Raw genomic sequence first — 13,541 nt, forward strand, 5'->3', positions numbered from 1 at the left:
CAAAGAGCTTTATTATGTACGTCTGCATCACACCTCGTCCCTACTCTAACTGCTCCTAGACCATCCCCCAGCTCCTCCCGTTCCTGTTCCTCTCCTACACTCCACCCACCAAACACTAGACTGCACCACACAGTCTTACACAAGGGTATCGAGTGGGGGAAAAAAGTATCCTTTGTTGCAGTGATTGTGGACCATCTCAGGATATCTGAGAATCCGGTGTTCCTTTTTAGGTTTTGCCTAGCGAATGCATGCGTACGAAGTACGCATGCGCTAGGAAAAATCTGATGATCTGTGTGTGGAGTCGGGTAACAGCCCCCTCCTCCCATTGGCTAGCTCCATAAATGGAGGCTAGCCATTGGGAGAGGGCTGTGTCCGTCAATCTTGGACCAGATTCGGGGACGTTCCCGAGATTTTTTGGCTTTTGGCTACGTCACGCTACGTCAGCCAAAAGCCCTCAGGAACGCCCCCGAATCTGGTCCGCCGAGACTCGACCCTGGCCCCCCAGCTCCATAATGTCCGGATTGTGCCAATTGCACACCAATACCGGCTTTCACATAGCACGGACAGAGTCGATTTTCGAAATCAGAGGGGGTTCTGAGAATACTCTTGGAAAGATTACGGGTACGAATCTCCTTCTGGGGAGACCACGTGGCCTCATGTCTACCGCTGCCAACTATAGTCAATATAGTATAGCCAACTGCCTCGCAGGACACGCCGTCTGTCTGTCCCGCCATCTTTACTCGTGCTGAGTTTCAAGCAGACGGAGGGAACTGCAAGTGGGGTGAGTCGCTGCCCCCTCTCCCTGAAGCACCTTCCGGTAGGCACTGCCCGGCATTTGCTGGTTTATAATGCTTTAAGGGGGGACAGATTTAAGAGCTCCTCCGTACTTGGTCAGGCTCCCTGTTTTTGCGGCGGAGAGGTAGAGATGTAAGGGAGGCTGGCGCCGATCATTTAAGCGTCCACATGGCGTGCTTACGGAGGGCGCAGGTTCGAACCCCTGTTCTGCGGGTGCAGGAAAGCTTCAGGGCATTGCGGCATACCACCGGGCGTGGGACCGCTCGTCTGTCCAGGCAGTTTTGCGCCGATGAGTTGAATCCCTATTACTAGATCTGTCCCCAGGATATGGCTTCACCCGGCCTTCGCCGAGGTTGGACCGCCCGAGGGCAAGATGGGGTGAGGGCCGCTCAGGCTCGTGGAGGCCATGCGATTTGGCTGTGCTCACTCGGACATGTGTGTGTCCTGCTGTTGTTTCGTGCGGGTCCGGCGTGCATTGAGGCGACGAGGGCCAGGCCCCTCCTCTTGGGTGGCGGGGCTTCAGGACCGGCGGCTAGAGCGCAATGGTCGCCCCCCACCCTTCTTTCAGCCTGCGCTCTTGGGGCCGATAGCGCAGCTGTAGGTCGGAAGGAACGAAAATCACCGAAGGGAGGCTGCACAGTGCCACTGTAGTTTATAATGGGGCCAGCGCTCCCCGCACTTAGCCCGCTAGCGCACTCCATGGGGACCCGTGCAACCTACCCCCACCCCCCCACCCGGAACCTGGCTGCGCCATCGTGAGGGCTGGAGTTAAAAGGTTGCATTAAATAAACAGAATTCTGACTCCCCTTGCTCCTGGAGTCCCACACAGTGTTGCAGCAGTAGGAATGGGTTCAGTTTGCACATTCCGTGCGGCGCTGCTAATCTCCAGGTGTGATAGGATTGCTGTGTTTAAAGTACACGGGACCTTGTTAGTACCGCCAGGGCACACCGTTTCGAAAGTTATTTATTACGTTAGAAACTGGCAGAAGCTCCGAGCATCAAGTTTAGTTAGGCAGGCTGCAGATAGACGGGGCACAGGAGCATCCCGAATAATTTATGTTTTTTACTAAAACATTAAACCAAGACAAGCACTGGCAATACCAAAACACTGACCGCTTACGCCAGACAGTTGAGCTTTAACAAGCTTCAACAAGGCTATTTAGTTATATGCGATCGACCGTGCGTGCTAACAGAACATCGCTAAAGGGATTGCGTAATAAGTAAATGTTGTCCGCAGAGGTAATACTTGCTTACCGGTTTTTGGTGGGAAGCCAAAATAGCGGGAGGTGAGTCTGAAGGCATGATGCTGTTGAAGGTAAACATGTAGTTTGAGGTTTTCGTCTGCAAGGTAAACATGTAGTTTAAGGTTTTCGTCTGCTTTAGCGTCTCCTTGCTCTTACCTCAAATGAAGTGATTGTAAACCACTCCGAGATCTCAGGGGGAGTTTACCCTTTTGCACACAGTGAAGAATTACCTTTCATCATGTAATTTCTATTTCGGCATTATCAGCACCCATGTGTCCATGACGTCTTTTGGGGGACTAGGCCTCTTGCAACAACGCTTTGAGGCAACAGGGAGTAGCGCTGTTATGGTCGACTTTATCCTAGCGGCGCTTCCGGTTTCCTCGCGAGGTACATTTGGGGGGCTTGGCCTCTTAACAGAGTGCCACTAGCAGGGTAAAGGCTATGGTTGTCAGGGGAAGTAGCTCGGTGGCAGAGTGTGTGCTTCGCCGGTAGGAGGCCCTAGGGTTAATCAGCGGCATCCACAGTTATTACAAGGCACGTTTTGCTTCATCCAGTGACTATTTTAGGGGATTAGGCCGCTTCCCCTCTCCCCCCCCCCCCCCCCCTCGCCGCGAGGTGAAATCGGCGCACAGTAGGCCTCTGCCCTCTAGGGGGGGATGGGCCAGTCTAGGTCGCAATTATGAGGGGGTCTTACCCGTGACTAGGCATCAACTGCAGCCCGGGCGTCGGTGAGGGGGCCAGGCAGCGTCATTAAGGACGGTTTTATCCGCAATTAAGCTGAACAGTAAAAGACCGGTGTGTCATGCTAGCTACATTCTCTGTTTCCTCCCCGGCCCAAGCAGGGCCCCTTGGCGCTGGCATCGACTGGTTGTGTACGTTCACAGCGAGCAATGCATGGGTCCCTGGGCCATATGTTATTATCATGGCATTCTCTGCCCAGGAGTCCTTTCTGGTTCCCTGCTTGTGGGGGCCATGTGGTCGGCCTGCCCCTCGGGCCAGCGTGAATGACATTAAGCATGCAAGGCAGGGCCCTCGCCTTCAGTAAGGGTGTTATGATTGCAGCAGGGCGAAAGTCAAATAAACATATGGAATTACGTTGGCAACATGCGTGTAACAGCATCGGGTGAGCCACCTTCATAATTGAAATGGAATGTGGCTTTCAACTGCATATGGCGTGACTGCCAGGCGTCAAGCGTCAGTGCACTAAAAGTGAGAGTTTTCAATTTAATTCCTTGATACGCTCAGAATTGTACTGGCACAAAGTAATCCATACTGGGGGTGCGATTCGCTGTTTGCACGGCGGTAAGGGGATGCTGGGGCTTGGGACACCGCAGATCCGTCCCAGCCCCCATGCCAAAAAGCCCTCAGGAACGCCCCCGAATCTGGTCCGCCGAGACTCGACCCTGGCCCCCCAGCTCCATAATGTCCGTGTTCCCGTTCCTTCCCGCACCCCCAGTCCGAGTGTGTCTGTTCCCGCCCCCCCTCCGCTGTCAGTGTGTGGCCGTTCCCGCCCCCCTCCCGCTCTCCGTGCCTTTCCGCCCCCCCTCCGTTGCATTGTACCGTTGAGGCCAAAAAGTGCTTTGATTTGATGCAGACACAGTAAAGAGCTCAGTCCGAATTCAAAGCAGAGGACTGATTTTAAATGATAGAAAAACAATGCTCTTAATGAACTGGAAGTTTTTCTCCCCACCGTACGGAGAGCATTGTTCTTTTTTTCCCGCCTGTCACTTCTGCTGTCCTTGCTGCCTACGGAGAGGAAAACGGCTGGAATCCCCACTTCAGATGGGCGGGGCTTGCAGTGCCACGGGGCTGGTGGTCCTGGGCTGCTGTGGAGAGGTTTCTGGTGGCTAGGATGGCCGAGGCTCCCCCACCAGAAAGACAGTGGTTCCCGCATCTAAACGAGTCCGGGAAACCAAGACAGATGGGTCAACACTCACTCCAATGCGCCGCCTCTAAAACATGCTCTAGATAATTAAGCTTAAGGACTAAGCTGTCAACACATTCCCCTAAGGGGGAGCTCCCAATAGCACTCGTTAACACCTCCCTGGGGGGTCGATAACGCATTAGCGGGTTGCAACTGCGACCGAAATCTATTGGTACATTCCTTTCTGAATCGGAAATTAGAGGGGCACTCCCATATCAATCCTTTTCCTATTTGCAATTTGGAAAAGATCACAGAAGTCTTTTTACAAGTTGGAGATCATTTTCAGACTCGCAAAAGAGTATTTATACAGAAAGACAAGCCCTTTTGCCACCGCAAACACGGCGTTTCAGCGAATCTAATGATTTTCAATTGCGATAAGGCTTTGTGCATGAGGCCCGATGTTCTGCCACTTCGTCAATATAGCTTATTATTTTTTTTTAAAAACAGCTGGATTGTGCATCCTCGCTGCAGCAAGATATGCGTTTTTGCCTGGCTGCCAGATCACTGGGTTTAAAGACAGGAGTTTAGGGTTCCAAGCCTCCTAACTAGTCTGATTTTATAATGTTTTCTTACTGGGCCATACTTAGCTCATTGTACATTGTCAGAGCTTTACAAAGTCAGAGAAGACCTACAAATGGTGGGTCGTAAATGCATGGCATAGGCTGATGCAGGTTACAAGGAACACGGCCATCCGCGCTGGGATTGGCCCAGCCGGCCGAGCCTCCGCCGCATCATCGGGAGGAGGAGTGGAGAGCAGGAAGCAAGAGACCTGCCGGAAGAAGTCCAGGTGAGTGCTTGGTTTTTTTGTTTGTTGCTTTATGTCCGTGTGTGTCTGTTCCCGCCCCCCCTCCCGCTGTCAGTGTGTGGCCGTTCCCGACCCCCTCCCGCTCTCCGTGCCTTTCCGCCCCCCCTCCGTTGCATTGTAAATGCTTGCTTTTATGTGCTTGCACCGTGAGAACTACTCATCTCACAGGGGTGTAGAGGGGAGATCTGAGGTTGTGAGCTCCTCAAAACACTCACAGGTGTAAGTCACATCAGTCAGGCTATACATGGGATGGAAGCAGGTGGTGGGGCGGAGGTCTAGTGTGTACATCAAGAAGGTATCTGCTTCTATGGAAGAGAAAAGGCCCTCCGTGCATGTCCAGAGGAATGGAACGAGTGCACTAGTATCCAATCTGAGGAGGAAGAAGGGCTCTCCGTATCGACTTTTAGGGGCAAAGGCTAACTAAATGCTCCACTGGGGCACATTTGGAATGCGTGCAAGACCACCAATGCAGTGTAGATTTGGAAGCGCAACTATTTTAAGCAGACACGTGCACCCTAAGTGATGGTATTGCACAATATGGTTCAGTACCCTTCGGGAGTGACGACCAAATGTGCTTCCGATTTAAGGTAGTTTTTTGTTACATATGTGCCCTAATTTGCTGCATCCTTTTTCGTGGACAAATGTGCACTAAGTACACACCTACCACTGGAGATTACGGCATTACTAATGGGCAGTACTAGCACACCTTGGGCGGAGACATCCGAATTTGTGTGGGTGGGTGATGGAGGTTAGATAGAAGAACCTACCATTATTGTGTAGATTCTTTGGATATTACGGATCTATATTCTGCTGAAATACTGGTTTAATGATGGAAATTATCCGAGAATGTGTGGCTGTCTTGGCGATAACCGCCTGTAATGGGGAGGGCACCTGTGGCAGGATCCTGGCATCTTAATGTCAGGCACCTCTGGAAAGTACCACTTTTCTGTTTGCTAAGAAAAATGAAAGACCCATTCATAGCATGTGTACATTCCTTGGAGGAGTTTGTCTCCGGGGATGCGGGCCCTGTGTGCACCATAGGTGAGTTGGGGTAGGGGTGATGTACAAGCTGTTCAGCACTCAAACTCTGTAGGTGCAGGCTGGACCTTAAATGGTATGGAAAAAGACTTTGGCATACTATAGGATAAGACGTATGCTTCCTTATGAAGGGGATGCGGTAGTGCATGGGATCTGGTGTGCAAGACTACCAATAGAGTGGAGTATTTTTGCGCACCTATACCTCTTGTGTGATGCACCATTGGAGCTGCAATTTTTAGTGCTAATCAAGGATGACAGAAGTAGTTTACTACAGACTGCTACTACAGGCTGCTGTGCAGCACTTAAAGTCGAGACATGTAGTATTGGTAAACACTTTTTCAAACCCTGATTAATGTGCAACATTTATTTGAGCTATCTATCCATAAATTGGATCACCCATTACAGATTTGAAAGGATCTCTGGGGGGATGGATTGGGGGAGGGGGGAGTTAAATCGTTAAAATGAACATAACTGAGGGTGGCTATTCTTAATGTGAAGCTCCTTGTTTTAAAAAATTTCAAAAACTGGAATAAACCTTTGTGTTTAGTGTAGTGAATGTGCACATTATAAATTATTACTATTTATTTAAGTAATTTGTCTCTGAATCGTGACAGATATTGTTCATTACTATCCACTACGCATTTGTTCCTTGATAGTCTTGACAGTGAATGAAGTTAAAAATTGTAATTAGCATTGTAATAAGATACACATGCGTACGAGCACAACTGTCACAGCATTTATCAACTATCATGTGTTTCTAAGGATAGAATTAACGCGTAATCGGGTGAAAGAGTGCTGGAAAGACGAGGAATTAAGATAATTGAGTGTTATTGGCTTTGTTAGGTCCAACCGTCTTTCTTTGGTGACTGTCCTTGCTGCTCGAGACTAGATTTTGGCATTTTCATTTGTTTTTTTGTTTGTTGCTTTATGTCCGTGTGTGTCTGTTCCCGCCCCCCCCCTCCCGCTGTCAGTGTGTGGCCGTTCCCGACCCCCTCCCGCTCTCCGTGCCTTTCCGCCCCCCCTCCGTTGCATTGTAAACGCTTGTTTTTATGTGCTTGCACCCATCGGAGTGATCCACCACTTCCTATGTAGGCGTCCACCCTGTCCAACCTTCCCTCCCTGTAAGCCTCCACCCAGTGCGCAAGCATATTCATGCCCCCCAATCTGCCGTGTCCCCCCCTTGCTATGGGTCCTTTCCTCTGCGCTCCGCCCCTAGCCACTCCACCCTCCAACTCTTCAAACTCTACTGGCTGCCACATGAGTGTCACTGGATACGCTTCACAGTAAGGCACTCATGAACAAATAATATACCGGGGAAACGTTTAATACCACAAAGGCTAATTTACCTCACCAGAAATGAAACACTGCTGTGCTTCCTGCCACCAGGTCACCTAAACATAAAATGGTGGAAGGGAACCCAACATGACCCCTTAAATATAGATTGGGCTATTTTTGGGCGACATATGCAGTCCAATACAAAATGGCAGTCACTGGACTGCACCACCCTCCTAATCTGCCCAGGGGGCAGACTTCCCACTGGTCAGCTGCCACCCAAAATACCCCATGTGAAGAAGCATAACTGGTGCTTTATAATAATTACTGGATTTTCTAGGGATGCCCCTATCTTACATTGAAGTTCTATGTCACCCTTCCGTGCTCCCTCCGAATGCAACCTTTTTTAATTGTTCACCGAATGTGGAATATTACACAGTGCGAGTTACCTCAACTTTTCTGCAATTTGGTGACGGGCTCACTCCTTGATTAATCTGTCAAATTATTAATTAGCATTTTTCTGGTTGGGGTTCAATGACAATGCCATTTATTTATGTTAAAAAAACATTAATAAAAATAATGTCAAGAGCAATGCCAATAGCTCTAACTTTAACAAAGGCAAAACCATTGCATTGTAAATGCTTGTTCTTGACAGGCTGCTCAAATCTGAGTTTCGGCAGTTTGTGTTGCACCCCAGCATTGCTGCTGTTCTACTTGGAATTTTCAATCAATGTGCCCCAAGTTTCCACAAAGGGTCCTCTCGGTGCTTTCTGTTCATAGAGGCAGTAATGAACATAAACTCACGCTTAGCCTTCCCTACTCTGCAGAGGATCCAAAATAGGATTCTAATATTTTGGGCCGAAGCGTGGACTCCAGTCCTGGTAGTGGTGCGTCTGCAGGAGCTGCTGGCTTCCGTCATCCTGGTCTTAACACATGAGGGTTCTCCAGTGGTACCTGCACTAAGGCAATGTGGCAGACACTGCTGTGATCATCAGAGACGGTGTAGTGGAGTTTGACTGATGATTGACAGGAGAATGTTCTCTAAGCAGTGCCCTTCTACACCTGTGGCCTCTGGTTGGAAGGGGTGCACATCTGGGGGTGAACTACAGATCATAGGCCTCTGGTCTTCAGAGCAACTGGTAGTGCTCATCAACCTGCTTGAGTTGCGAGCAATTCAGCAGGTGCGCAAGTCCTTCCTCCCGTCCCTTCATGGCCAGTATATCCAGATCTTGATGCTCAACACAATCACAATATGATATATCAATAGCTTGGGTGGGAATGTTGCAGGACCTGGGTACACCAGCATGGAATTTTACTAGTTGTCAACTGTCTTGCCAACTCCCTGAACACTATGCCCAACAGCCTTATCATCTTGCCCAACACAGGTGTTGAATCCATCTAGAGAATGTTCAGATATCCATTGTGTGGTGATGTAATCCTCAGATAGACCTTTTTGCTGCTACTGATAATTCCCATTGCCCATTGTTCGGTGCCCTGCAGTGCCCATTGCAGGGAGCCTTAAGGGATGGGTTTCAGTTGAAGTGGAATCACTTGCATTACGTATTTTCTCCCACATTCCTTGGGTTCTGAGGTAGAACCGCCAAGACCTGGCCCAAGTCGTCTTCATTGCCCCGGACTGCCTGGGAACAGTATGATGCACAGACCTGCTGCACCTCTCCCTGAGTTTCCAGCTATTTCTACAATTCAGAATGGAGTTCCGTTCTTAGTCTGTGCAACATATTCTGCACCTCAACCTCCAGAGTCTACACCTTAACTCCTAGCTGCCATCAGAAGTGGTCGACATGATCTATCTGCTTCTCGTCTCTTGACAAAGTTTGTGCCTTCTGTGAAGTGGAACAGATTTGTCACTTGATGTGCTGAGCATTGTTGTCCATGTGAAGGCTCGTCTGACTGATATCTTCTAGTTTACACACTCAGTGGTCCAGCAGCGTTGTGCAAGGGTCATAGTCAAGGGGTTTATGACGAATTTGTTGGAGTTTCTGAGCTTCCTTGATCAGCCACCTCTTGTTATCTCACCTATAGTATTAAGATTCCAAAAAGGACTGGCAAATATGGAACTCCTTTTTGTCATGCCACAGTCTGCTCTGAATTTGTTTTTCTCTTTTTTGGTGTGCTTTGTTTGAGCCCCATCACAGTTGTCAGTTGTGATTATTAACTTTTTTCTGGTTGTCCTTACTTTGGAGAGGTGTGTCAGTGTATTGCAGGCACTGAGCGTCAGCCCACTGTTCACATGCTTCTACCCCATCATGCATATTCTCAGAGCTAAAACAGCTTTCCTACCCCAAGATGATTACGCCTTTCCTTCTGGGTTGGTCAGTATTCCCTCCTTTTATCTGCCATCCCTCTAACCAAAGAGGAGGAGGAGGAGTGGGACAACATGGTATGTAGGCAGCTCAGAAGTCTTCAAACATTTTTACTTTGCACCACCTAAGCAAAATGTTTCGAAGTTGGGACCCCCTCTCACCTTTTTGGCAAGCATTGGGGAGCAGGCGGGACAAGGCTGAGCACAAGGACTGAATATTATGAGATCATTTCCGTGGGACTTTAGCTTCAGTTTGCAATCCACACTAAATTTTACACTAAAATAGCAAATACATGAAGCCGGAATACTAATACCCCACTACCACCCCATATTTGGGGTGTTTTGAACTCCTCCTATTTCTGGGTCCCTAATGCCCTGAGTAGCAGGCTATCACTTGTGCCTCTTTCACACCTTCCCCCTCTTGCCTGATCATCACTGGAAAAAAATGAGCTCCCACATTTTGCCCTGCTTTTTTCTGCAAGGCTGCCATCTGCTCCGATGCTAGAAATGAAAATAAGCCACTATGCCCCTTTTGTAATTGAGACAGTCATAATTGTGATGCAGTTGGCCCTTCAAACCCTGTGCCCCAGTACCGCTGCACCTGCTTCACTAATGGTAGCTACTGCCTTGCAAAGCGGGGTTTGTGAAAACATGGCGACCATCTTGCCACGTCCCCCTCCTTGCTGTTACTCTGAGACTAAACTCTGGTGTCCCCCCCGCTTCAATTCTCCCCTCCCTTGATCCATTGCTCTGAGGCCCAAAGCAGCACTGGCACAGCAAGGGTACACCAGGCCCTAATGCATAGAAAGATCAAACAGTTATGGTTGGAGTTCAGTTGGCTCCTCATACAACTGGGCCCTGATGCCTCTGTACCTGCAGCACCAATGATACTTTCCGCCCCATGTTATGTTTTGCTTTATGTTAGGATACGTGGTTAATCACCTGTGAGGGTATCCAGGAGCTGAGTAGGGCAGGCCGGGAGGAGGAGATCATGTCTGGAAGAGTCCTGTCTTGAGGTTCCTTCAGAAGTCCATGAGGGAGGGGAAGGTTCTGAGGTGTCTTGGGAGGTCGGTCCAGGTCTTGGGAGGTCGTTCCAGGTCTTGGCTACGAGGTATGAGTAGTAACATCCTCTGCTTCAGGTCTTCTTGCTGCAAGGGAGTTGTGCTCTTGCCTGGAATGCTGATCAACGGTGTCTGATGGGATGGTAGGAGCTGAGGCGGTGTTTCAGGTAAGCTGGACCAGTATTGTGGAGAGCATTGTATGCGTGGGTGAGTAGTTTGAACTTGCATCTTTCCTAGACTTTGAGGATGTAGAGATTTTTGAAGTGTGGTGAGATATGGTTATTTCGCCGGATGTTCAGGATGAGTCTGGCAGCAGGGTTCTCAGTGATTTGGAGTTGGCATAAGGCATGGGCTGGGATTCTGACTTAGAGGGTGGTTCTGTAATCCAGTCATAAACACTAAGTGGAATCAGTTCCTAAGAAGAATAGAAAAGAGGAGCTCTACAACCCTTTATGGTTGTGAGTTAATATATTAGTCTCCAGAAAAAGGTTGAGTGTGAGTGAGCTGAAGGTGTGCCTCCTACCTGTTCTTTCTTGTGCCCTTACACACTCTTGCAAGTGTAAAGCATCGTCGTCGGGCTGTGCTCCTCGTGGGGGTGGGGCTACAGTCCCCCACAGGCCCCATTAGAGGTCTCTTTAGTGGAGATCTTTTAGGAGGTACCACATGTGGGAGTGTGTGCCAACGGGTTAAGGGATGCTGGTACATTCTGGTCCCTCCCTTTATTTGTTTAAGGAGTTTCCTAACCCATTCGACTTTTTACTTTGCCTCCTCATTAAACTCGCTGGGGTACCGAAAGGTCATTTTATCCTCACTTTCACCCACTCACTTGGCCCACACACTCACAAGTGTGGCACCTCCTAAAAGATTTCCACTAAAGAGGTCTCTTGTGGGGGACTGCAGCGCTACACCCACGAGGAGCACAGCCCGATGATGATGCTTTACACTTGCAAGGGTATGTGAGGGCACATGAACAGATAGGAAGCACAACTCCAACTCACACACACTCAACCTTTTTCTGGAGACTAATATATCACTCACAACCATGAATGGTTGTAGAGCTCCTCTTTTCTATTCTTCTTAGGAACTGATACCATTTAGTGGTTATGACGATTTCCTTAGGAGCATTGGCACATGACCTTTAATGATACTTCATAACCGCTCCTAGCTCCTAGTCCCTTCCCCCCCCCTCCCTATCTGTAATCAAGTCTACTTGTGATAAGAGCCTGGGTAATGTTTATCTAGTGTTCAGTGGGATCCACTTGACAATCTTGTGTAGCATTTGCAGAATGTGGTAGCATGATGAGGCGTCTGCTCTTGAAGAGGTTGGTGTCCAGGATGATTCAGAGCTTTTTGGTATGGATCGCAGGGGTGAGGTGGGGGGGGGGCGGCAAGTTCAGAGGGTCGCCAAGTGTCATCCCAGGGGGAGTGTGTTAAAAAAAATATAAAGCAGCAAGGGTGACTTGCACTGTAATGCCCGCAAGGACAATGGCCCCCACTCTGCTTTTTCATAGAAAACCAGCCATAATTGTGATGCTGTGACCACTTACATCCTTGACCCCAGTACCTGCTGCACTAATGGTAGCAATGACCCTTTTAAAAAAAACATATTGCCTCCCTTTCTTGGGGACATCTCTCTGAGGAAGCGCTCTGTCCATTTGTAAACAGGAGGATGAGCCCCAACGTAGTGCTCGCACCTCTGGCATATCTTTCTTGCACTCTTCTTGGATCTTTCTCCTTTCCAGTTTCTCCAGGGCCATTACTCTGAGGCCCCGAGGGTCTGGAGGATTATGGCGCTACATCTGAATATAACCCTATTGGCTTCCTCTCTTCCACATGCTCGACTCTCCTTTTACAAAACAGCTGTCCATGAAGAGTTAATGCTGCCCTTGATCTGCTTCTACCTGAAAGCACAAGGTGGGTGGAGAGGTACAAGAAGAACTAAAGCAGAAACCATCTTTCTCACCAGCCTTTAATTGATGGAGTTGTTTCAAGAAGTTCACCCTTATGGCTTCATGGTGACAAAGATTTATTCTTTTTAAAAGGTAATATGAGGGTGGTATCAGCTGAGTTCTGGCTAATAAAAACACTTCCAAAAATGTTTGCACTAGGTAGTCTGATTAAGTATTACTGACATGTATATTTTGAAAGCACTTTATTTTTATTTGAAATACTACAGCATTTTGTGGCAACATAACATATACTGTGCGTAATACTTATTTAAAATAATGACTTGTTTATTCAGTGTTATCACAGACTAGGACCTCTTAGCACTGTGAAAGCAACCATTCTCTATGCCTCACTATTATTAAGGCTTGTTCCTCTATGGTATCACACATGCGAACATCTGAAGTGGCGTTGTTCTACTCCACATGGCGTTTTTGGGGTTGCCCGTGCCGAAAGTGAGATGTGTGGTGCCTATGTGTGCCACTTCAGCCAGTGGTGGCACGCTGAGGGGGTGCACAAGGGTGGGGGGTAGTGGAGTCAGACAAACAGGAGTAAGGTAAGTAATTAAATAAATAAAACAATTTGCCTTGCGCGCGCTGCATCGCCAACTCGCCATGGGGGCTTTAATATACACTGGAACAACGCAAATGACCCCTTACTGAACACCTTTAAGACCTTCCTTTCAGACCTCAACCTCATACAGTCTTGTACTGGCCCAACGCTTAATAGAAGCGCTACCCTTTACTTAATCATAGCCGAGGATAAGGTCATATAATTGGAATCTATATCCCCATGTGATTAGTCAGATCATTGCCTAGTCTTCCTCATACGGGAAAAGCTACTGATTATAAAGGGCCAGCCTCATAAACCCAGACAGTGGTCCAGAGACCTGAGAAATCTTAACATATCTGACCTAACCTCTGTAAGCAACAACCTCCTACCTCCTCCCACAAACATGACAAATGTGAATGATCTTACGAATCATTACATCTAATGCAAGTCTGACCAACTTGATACTATGGCCCGAAGCAGCTAAAACTAATATCTAGTGGATTCTCCTAACCTTGGTTCAACTGCAACCTTAATGAGGAAAAGGGCAATTTAAGGCTTGCCGAGAGATCCTGGAGATTTAATC

This window comes from Lissotriton vulgaris, chromosome 2_1, assembly GCF_964263255.1.
Source record: "Lissotriton vulgaris chromosome 2_1, aLisVul1.2, whole genome shotgun sequence".
In the NCBI taxonomy this organism is placed as follows: Eukaryota; Metazoa; Chordata; class Amphibia; order Caudata; family Salamandridae; genus Lissotriton; species Lissotriton vulgaris.